At 38.3% G+C, this 10,402-nt stretch overlaps 1 protein-coding gene and 1 pseudogene across 1 annotated transcript in view; one reads left to right on the forward strand and one right to left on the reverse strand.

Moving 5' to 3' along the window:
* Positions 1 to 1,762: 1,762 nt before the first annotated feature.
* LOC102003415 lies at positions 1,763 to 6,178 on the forward strand (annotated as a pseudogene).
* Positions 5,609 to 10,402, reverse strand: part of Carf (calcium responsive transcription factor) — a 94,654-nt gene continuing 89,860 nt past the window's right edge. The window contains exon 19 of the mRNA XM_013520712.1: positions 5,609 to 6,210. The gene's annotated coding sequence lies outside the window, so the exon portion shown is untranslated. The remainder of the gene's footprint in view (positions 6,211 to 10,402) is intronic.

Raw genomic sequence — 10,402 nt, forward strand, 5'->3', positions numbered from 1 at the left:
CCTTGAGCTCACTTTGTAGCCCAGGCTGGCCTCAAACTCACAATGAGCCTCCTGCCTCAGCCTCCCCAGTGCTGGGATTGCAGGCATGTGCCACCACGCCTGGCTCATCACGTACTTTCTACTCAAAACTTACTCTAATAGCCTCTTCAGCATGCAGGACTTGAGAAGCAGATATGAAGCATGAGATAAAGACAGGGGACTTCTTCAAAGAGGAGGTTTGTTTAACAGAGATTGTTGAAGAGAGATACCACCAAGGAACCACTACGGTTAAAGAAAGTTTCTATTGAAGAGTGTGGCTGAGCAAAACCTCAAAAGAATGTTAGAATTCTGGTCTTCAGAAAGAAAGGGAAATTCTGGGGGCAAAAAAAAAAAAAAAAAAAAAAGGCCTTAGGTGAAAGCTTGGCTCCTGAGGAAATTCTCTGCATTTTGAGGAGACCATGACTTACCAGCTGGGGTAGACGCAGCAAGGTGAAGTTGGAAGGATAGGGGGTGCCACCAGCTCACAGTGGCTCCCTACATACTGGCTCAATGGTTCAGATTTAATTCTGTGCAAAATCACAGTTTTTAAAGCAGGGATGTAACAAGATTAAAAACTATATTTGTTCTCTTAAACCTTATGATATCTTGCTGAAAGCAACGCATAAATTGCATACACATAAACACACAGGCTACAGTAATTAAAACGAGGTTGAACAGGAAAGACGACCACTTTACTTTCTTCTGTAATGAACTTCCCATGGTCACTGGATAGTTAAGTAAAAGTTAAAGACTTCCACAATCCACAGTAGAGAAAAAAATTCTTTAATCAAGAAGAAAAAGGAAATTACACAAAATTTGTATTTCAAAATTAGCATCCCCTCTTTTTAAATTCTTGCCTTTGTATATTAATTTGAGGAAAAGAAAATTTTGAGATTGGAAGATGTTTCTTATCCAAAGAAGTAACTTTCTTTCTTTTTTTCTTTCTTTCTTTCTTTTTTTTTGGTACTGACAAATGAACTCAGGACTTTGTACTTGCCAGGCAGGCGCTTATGCCACTGAGCTATATCCCCAGCCCCCGCCCCCTTTTTTTTAAGCAGCTTTTTTTTTGAAGGTCATTTGTTCTTGTTAAAGGTAAGGTAATATCTGAGATCTCTTTACTTTTTATGCATCAAGAAACATTTCTTTTTTCTTTTGTTTTGTTTTTGAGATAGGGTCTCACTATGCAGTTTCAGGCTGACCTTGAACTCACTATGTAGTCCAGACTGGCCTCAAAGTCACAGTGGTTCTCCTGACTCAACCTCCTGAGAGGCTGGGTATAGGTTTGAATTACCACACAGCTAATAAATATTTCCCATAGCAATATAACACAGTAAAAATTTAAAAAGAAAACATTTTGTGTAATTTGTACCTCTGTGTCTGCTGTAGTATTACACATATCAGTTTTCTTTATATTTTCCATAGTAAGAATCAAAGAATGAGCACTATTTTTTGACATTAGTCTATTAGCATTCCTAGAAATTACATCTGGCACTGTTTTTAGGGTTTTAGATACTAGTTTTGACATCTACAGTGCATTCATTCAATTTATTAGCATCTTTCACTTTTGCTTGAGTAGTAAAGTGGATGAATAACTAATAGTTTATTTGGAAATAAAAATTATAAAATCTAGAGTTTCAAGGGTAAATGAATACAACTCTGGATGATAGGTTTTTATTTTTTAATATATCAAAATGTTAATAGTAATGAAATAAGCAACAGGACTGGAGCCGCTGACAGGAACCACTGGCGGAGCATGACGCTGGTGGGCACTGGTACCTCGCTGGTGCTGTCCTCCCTCCTTTCCCTGCTGCTGTTCACTGGGATGCAAATGTACAGCTACCAGTGGCCTCCACCAAGTGGCTCACCATCCAGGATGGCCTGCTGGGTCCCGGCCTCTTCGTCTTCTCTCTCACTGCCTTCAATAATCTGGAGAACCTGGGCTTTGGCAAAGGATTCCAAGCAAAGATCTTCCCTGAGATCCTCCTGTGCCTCCTGTTGGTTCTTTTTGCATCTGGCCTCATCCACCGAGTCTGTGTGACCACCTGCCTCATCTCCATGGTCGGTCTGTACTACATCAATAGTCTCTACTCTGAACCAGGCAATGGCTTCAGTCTTTGCACCAGCCAAGGTCATGCGCAAGGGCAAGAAAAGGAATGAACAATGTCCAATAAAGTTGATTCTTTGTAAAAATAAATAAATAAATAAATAATAAAATAAGTTACACAGTAAAGAAAAAATAAATCTGAGATCCAGTAGTTTCTACTTAGTTTAACACATTAAGCAGTCCACTCAACAACGAATAAAAGAGCAAATGCTTCACAATTTTTAAACATTCCTGAAGTTTTTGTTACAAATTTTAAAAAAAATTTTAGTGGGTTTAATACAGGAGAAAAGGTCTTTATTAGTCTACTCCTGTGACTAACACAAAAGCTTGTCTCAGTATAAGTTTAGTGGAGAAGGATGGACATTTAAAAAACATGTTTTGTTTTTTTTTTTCTCAATGTGTTTTTTGTTTCCAAATAAGAAATCAAGCAGCCACTATAACAAATAGGGCCGAGTGTGGTGGTGCACTCCTGCAATCCGAGCACTCCAGAGACTGAGGCAGGAGGATCCTTGTGAGTTCAAGACCAGCCTGGGCTACAAAGTGATCTCAAGTCCAGCCTGAACTGCATAGTGAGACTCTATCTCAAAAAGACAAAAAAATATATATAAATAGATAGTTAGATAGATACTCTTACTTGAATACTTTTTAGAAACAGAAACAGTATTGCAAAAATCTTGCAGTTACCCCACTCTATCCCATTAAAATTTTTCTGATGTTTTAGTGGATATTTATAAAGGATTATCAGGCTGGGGACATAGCTCAGTGGCACAAACGCCTACCTGACAAGCGTGAGGGCCCGAGCTCAATTCCTGGTACCAAAAAAAATAATAATAATTTTCTTTCATTCATCCCAGTTGCTCCTTTAGTCTACTCCTGTGACTAACACAAAGGCTTGTTTCAGTAAATCTGAGATCCAGTAGTTTCTTTGAGCAATTTCTTTCCCTTTCACAATATCTATTGTACCCTTCAGATTTTATTTACTCTTTCAGCTTCTTATAGTAGGAAGGAAATATGATGTTTACACATGTAAATCTGACTTATTTCACTTATGAGTATGGTCTCTAGTTGCATCTGTTTACCTATAAAAGCCTCTAGTTTATCTTTCTTTATAGCTGAGTTATCTTACATGCCTATATTTGATTATCTGTGCAACCATTGTGAAACTAACATTAATATAACAACCATTGTTAATATCCTATCACTTTGTTTTGAAATTCTGTATCATTTTTATTGTTTTCCATGCTGTTTTGTTTATGTATTTGGAAAAAAAGCATTTTATTTTATATATATATATAAGAACCCCTGGGGTTTCTTTTTGTCTTTTTTTTGTTTTGTTTTTGAGACAAGTTCTCACTATGCAGTTCAGGCTGGCCTTGCTCTCACTTTGTAGCCCAGGCTGGTCTTGTACTCGCAACGATCCTCCTGCCTCAGCCTCCCAAGTGCTGGGATTACAGGCATGCACCACTATGCCCAGCCAATCCTTGGTTTAGTGTAAAATGAAAGTTAATGCTTGATGAAAAAGTTGTGAACATAGATAGTGATGACAGTTGTACAACAATATGAATGTACTGAATGCTAATTAATTGCTCACTTAAAAATGACTGTGGGGCCAGGGATATAGCTCAGCAGCACAGCACCTGCCTGACAAGCATGAAGTCCTGAGTTCAATTCCTGGCACCAAAAAAAATTTATTTATTTATTTATTTGGTATTTTTGAGACAAAGTCTCGCTATGCAGTTCAGACTGGCCTTGAGCTCACTTTGTAGCCCAGGCTAGCCTCAAACTCACAACGATCCTCCTGCCTCAGCCTCCTGAGTGCTGGGATTACACGCATGCACCCCCACGCCCAGCAAAAAAACGTTATTTAAACTGGGGTGGTGGGGCTGGGGATTTAGCTCAGCGGCAAAAGCACCTGCCTGGTAAGCGCAAGGTCGTGAGTTCGGTTCCCAGTACCGGAGAAAAACCAAAAAAAAAAAAAAAGAAGAAGAAAAAATAAACTGGGGTGGTGGTGCACACCTGTAATCCCAGTACTGCACTAGGGAGGCTGAGGCAGGAGGATTGCCACAAGTCCGAGGCCAGCCTGCACTACATAGCAAGACCCTGTCTCAAAAAAACAAAAAGAAATTTAATGTTAAACTTTATGTTATATATAATTTATCATAAGAAAAGGGAGAGACAGAACTGGGCATGGTGGCACATGCCTGTAATCCCAGCACTCAGGAGGCTAAGGCAGGAGAACTGTTGCAAGTTTGAGGCCAGTCTGGCTACAAAGTGAGCTCAAGGCCACCCTGAACTGCATAGTGACACCCTGTCTCAAAAAAGACACACACACACACACACAAAAAGAAAATAGAAAAGAAAAGAGAGAAACAGAAAGAGAACTTGTTGATCTACTTGACTAGGTTATAGTAAAATAGCCAAATAAGACATTTCATGTAACTGATTTTATGCACTGTAAATTTTCTTATCAATCAGTTGTTAAAATAACTGGTTTTTAAATGGATTACAAATTTCAGATAGCTCAGTGATCATTACCTGACCAGCTGAATCAGCATATAAATAGTGAAAAGAGTAACTGTTTTCCCCCTACTTTAGTTCTAGATTTACTCCTTGCTTTAAAGTGCTACTTTGGTCAATGACCACCTTGTCAAATTGTAGGCTACGATCCTACCGATCCATTATCTGTCTAAATCTCTAATCCTGTTCCTAACTACCTATATAAATTAAAGGATCAGTTAAACTCATTGATAACAGACACCAAAAACCATAGTGCATAAGTCAAGAATATCTTTATTTTCTCCTAACTGCCTAAAGGTAAATAAGGTGTTTAGATGATAGGGCAACGTCATTCTACAATGACATTCATAGACCCCACTTCCCTTCTAACTATTCTTTCATCCCCTAGGTCTGTCAGCCAGCTTATAGGAAGAGAGAAGAGTGGAAATGAAGAGCAGTTTCCTTTCAAGCCAGTAACATGAAAGTTGCCTGTCATTTTTTTCCTCACATTCCACAGGCAAGACCTTACTCAATTCAGCTAGAAAATACACTAGAAAATCTTTCTCACTAGAATTCATGAGTCTAGCATTGAATGCTTTGAAAAATGGATTGTGGGAGCAGGTACAATTTGCAGCCTGCCATAATGTCTTATCCCACCGTCATCAGGATAAATGAATTTGGTTTGTTTCTCTTTATAATATCAGTATCTTTAAAGACTAAAAACTGCAAAGTTGTATCTATCATAACATTCCTCTAAAGGTTCCCACAGTTTTATTATTCTAAATATTATTCTTGTATAATAAACCACCTTAAGACTTAATATGCAAAATACTACTTTATTGTGCTTACAGATTCTGTGAGGGGGTGGGGATTTAGCTCAGCGGCACAGTGTCTGCCTGGCAAGCGCAAGGTCGTGAGTTCGATTCCTGGTACTGGAAAAAAACGGAAAAAGAAAAAAAAAATAGAAACCCCCCCCAAAAAAAAACAAAAACAAAAAAACAAAACATTCTGCGGACTACAAATTTGGGCGGGGCAAAGAAAGGATGGCATCTCTGCTCTACAATGTTTTGGCCTTGTGCTGGAAGATTCAAAGGCTATGGGTGACTCAGTGGCTGACACTAAAGTTGATGCTGGTTGTTGGCTGGGCTTCAGCTGCACTGTTAAGATCAAACACCTACCCCTTGCCTTCAAACATACTCTATCTAAATGGGATAGTTTAGTCTTCCTTATATACAGCATGGTGGCTGGGTTCCAAGAGCTAGCATTCCAAGAAAGCAAAGTGGAAGGGCATGGCATTTTTACAATGTGCCCTTAGAGTCTTGCACCACACTCTCTTGGTCAATGGTATCAGTTAGGAATTGCATTTGCCTCCTGGAACAAAAAAGGCCTAAGATAGGATAGTGACATTAAAAAAGGTAAATGTTTATTTTCTTCTAAATAACTTGAGGTCCAGAGATACTTGTTACTTTGGGATTTAGTGTGGCATTTGCTAAGCGGTCCATAGATGCTGAAGATGCAGTTCTTTTGGGCTTTTCCTCCTGGTCCCAGATGGCTGCTTGAGCTCTAGCATGAACATCTGAATTCTTGGCAGACTAAAGAAAAAAAAAAGGAAAAGGAACTTGATTCCTGGTTTTAAAGGAGGACCCTTTTAAAGATATGTCAGGGCGGGGGATATAGTTCAGTGGCAGAGCCAAATTCAGTGATTTTTAACTTGTATCTCATTGGTCACTCTTACCTTCAATAATGATCAAGAAATGTAGGTCCCACTGCCATAAAAAACAACAGATAATCTTTTAGTGGGAAAATGTGGGAAATGGATATTAGCTAAACAACTAACAGTTTCTCTTTCAATAGTTTGTTTTGTTTTGTTTGTCTTTTTGAGATAGGGTCTCACTATGCAGTTCAGGTTGGCCTTGAACTCACTATATAGCCCAGGCTGGTCTTGAACTCACAACAATCCTCCTGCCTCAGCCTCCCGAGTGCTGGGGTTACAGGCATGTGCCACAATGCCTGGCTTCAAGTATTTTTTAAAATTATAAAACAATTCCAATTTTTGTAAAGAGAATATTTATGTATTTGTTCAAAAACATAGTAGCACTTCTAAAATCTGCAAGTAATATTGTAGGCACTAGGAATAGAGCAGTGAAGGAAACAGAGCAAAATCTCTGTCATCCATTGTATTTCTATACTGAAACAAGCAGAACAATTAAAATATTTTTAAAAGACTATATTTCAAATAGTAGCAAAAAATGAATTATGTTGCACACAGTAGAAAAAAAAAAGGATTACAGTCACGTACATTCTGTGAGACCAGTTTAACTCCAATTTCAAAAGGAAAGATATTTTAAGAAATGTAAAACCAATGTTTCAAAAACATGACCTAACAAAGCTGTACTTATCTCAGAATTATTTAATAGAAACCTATAAATGCGATTCTCCACATGAATAGAAAAACCGGAAAAGACCTCAATTATCTCAATACACAGAAATCATACTAGCCGGGTGTAGTGACACAGACCTCAATTATCTCAATACACAGAAATCATACTAGCCGGGTGTAGTGACACACACCTGTAATACCAGCACTCAGAAGCCCGAGGCAGGAAGATAGCTGTGAGTTTGAGGAGAGCCTGGGCTACAAAGTGAGCTCAAGACCAGCCTGAACTGCATAGTGAGACCCTGTCTCAAGAAGACAAACAAAAAAGAAAAAAAGAAAAAAAAGAACATAAGAAATGAAAAGAAATAAACTAACATTATTTAAGGTTATGTGATTATACACTTAGGAAACCTTAAGTTACCTATGGGAAGATATTAGAAATTACTAGAAAGTGAGGTTAGCAAAGGGCTTTATTTTATTTTATTTTTTTGATACCAGGAATGGAAGTCAGGACCTTGTGCTTGCCAGGCAGGTGCTGTTTCAGGGAATTATATCCCTGGTCCTATGTTTCAGATTAATATAAAAAAATTAGTTAGCCAGGCGTGGTGGTACACGCCTGTAATCCCAGCACTCAGGAGGGTGAGGCAGGAGGATTCTTGCAAGTTCCAGACCAGCCTGGGCTACAAAGTGAGCTCAAGGCCAGCCTGAACTGCATAGTGAGACCTTGTCTCAAAAAGACAAAAAAATAGAAAAGAAAGAGAAAGAAGTTTGGCCCCATCTCATCAAATCCAGGTAAAAAGCCAAAACTGCAAAGCTTTACTTTATTTTTGTGGTTCTGGGTACACTGCAGTTTTAGTCGATAATATCTTCATAACCTCTGGATAGAGACTGATTTTTTCATTTTGGTAAAATATATAATGTAACAAAATATACCTTTTGTGTGTGTGTGTGTGCCAGGAATCAAACTCAGAGTCTTGCGTTTGCCAGGCAGGCCCTGTGCCGCTGAGCTACATACCCAGCCCTAAAATATGCCATTTTAACCAGTATAAGTATATCACTGAGTGACACTAATTATATTCACAATGTTGTGCAACTCTCCCCACTATTTCTAAATATTTTTTAAATCATCACAAACAAGCCAGGCGTGTTGGTGTACACCTGTAGTCCCAGCACTCGAGAGGTTGAGGCAGGAGGATCATTGTGAGTTCAAGACCAGCCTGGGCTACAAAGTGAGCTCAAGGCCAGCCTGAACTGCATAGCGAGACTATGTCTCAAAAAGAAAAGAAAAAAAAAAAATTCTTTGGGGTATACAACTAGGAGTGGAATTGCCAGATCATATAGTTAATCCTGTATTTAATTTTGTGAGGAACCATCCCCATGAGAGTGATTTCCTAAACAAGAAACAAAAAGCACTAATCATAAAAGGGAAAAAATGATAACATGAGCTACATTGAGATTATGAAGGGCTGAGGGTATGGCTTAGGGGTAGAAGTATATGCTTAGCATGCACAGGCCCTGGGTTCTATCTCCAGTACCACAGACTTGTACAAAAACCCACATCTAGCCAGGATATAGCTCAGTGGCACAAGTGCCTGTTCGGCAAGCGCAAGGCCCTGAGTTTGATTTCTGGTACAAAAAAAAAAAAAAAAAATCCACATCTATTCATAATAAAAGCTCTTGGCAAACTAGATAAGATCTGAAATCTGATCAACTTCAACTATGTATAACTACAGAATATAATACTTACTTTCCCATCAAAAGAGCCAAACCAGTTGGTATACTAAGTTTAAGATAGCTCAAGGCCAGACTTATTAAGTATTGTCCCTGTGTTTATTACATCTTTATAACATCTTTTAAATTAAATGTTTTGTTGAAAGGAATCTCAAACATCAAGGTGAGTTGAAAATAAAAGTACTGATGCTATTTTGGATGAAATAAACTAGTTGCTATGTTAATATATTAATCTATATCCCATGGTCACTTTTCTAAATTTGCTATGTTGGCAGGAAATACAATCTTCCTTATGGTGAATTTTGATAATTTATAGGGATTTTTGTTTGTTTGTTTTTTGAGGCAGAGTTTTGCTATGTAGCTCAGGCTGGCCTTGAACTCACAGGGATCCCCTTGCCTCAGCCTTCAGAGTGCTGGGATTATAGGGGTGTAGTATAATGTCTGGCTCATAAATTAAGAGAGTTAAATCTGATTGTACAGGAGGGAGTTTTTTTCCTGCAAAATTGGGAACGTTGTACAGTATCTAGGACAGTTGTGAGGATTATCTGATAAAATATCTAGCACTCAATAAATATTAGCTATTATCATTTTTTGGAACTAAGTGGATATACATTAAATGACAAACATCTTTATTTTCCAGCTTTTTTTTTTTTTTGTCATCTTTTTGAGACAGGGTCTTGCTATGCAGTTCAGGCTGGCCTTGAGCTCACTTTGTAGCCCAGGTCTAGTCTTAAACTCGCAGCAATCCTCCTGCCTCAGCCTACCGAGTATTTTCCAGCAATGTTGATAGTCTAAATGCTGCATAGGCTGGGGAAAAGCAGGCAAGTTAAAAGCCCAAACTGAGCCAGGCACTGTAACACATCCTATAATCCCAGAGTTTGGGAGGCTGAGGTAGGAGAATCACTGGGAGTTTGAGGCCAGCCTGGACTACATAGTGAGTTCAAGGCTAGTCTGAGCTACACAGTGAGACCCTGTCTCAAAAAAAAAACGTCTATGTTACTCGGTAGCAACGCATTAGGTAATTCTTTTTGAAACATTATCATGTTTATTACAGACTCTGTGTACTTACCAAAGAAATAAATGATTAAACATACTGTCATTCACTTTGCATTTAATTTCATGTCTGTGACCAAAGTTCATGTAATAACTCATAGGTGAATATAATTCGTCTTATAACAAGGGACTCAGTGCATTTCTGGTTACTTCCTCTCGAAAGCAAATGCTCTAGGATCTTCTTGTGAGCAGGTTTATTGCAAGCTACGGCAACTAAGAAAATTTAAGAATTCTATAATTTGCAATTTTTTTTTGGTACTGGGAATTGAACTCAGGACCTTGCTCTTGCCAGGGAGGTGTTGTGCTGCTGAGCTACATCCCCAGTCCAGAATCCTGTAATTTAATGATTGTATCTTAGATAATCTCAAATGTAAAAATTATTAAGTATTATTTACTAATATTACTAAATATCAGAAAACTATCTCCAAGTGATTTATTATGTCTGTATGATTTCACTCCAAGTAATTAAATATGTAATGTAAAAAAAGATGTCACTTATTGCCCATAATTTGGTGTCTGTAGCAAAAGATTAAAAAAATAATACAGGGCCTGGGGATTTAGCTCAGCGGCAAAAGCGCCTGCCTGGCAAGCGCAAGGCCGTGAGTTCGGTTCCCAGTACTGGA

Source organism: Chinchilla lanigera, unplaced genomic scaffold, assembly GCF_000276665.1.
Source record: "Chinchilla lanigera isolate Chin_1 unplaced genomic scaffold, ChiLan1.0 scaffold00056, whole genome shotgun sequence".
Lineage (NCBI taxonomy): Eukaryota > Metazoa > Chordata > Mammalia > Rodentia > Chinchillidae > Chinchilla > Chinchilla lanigera.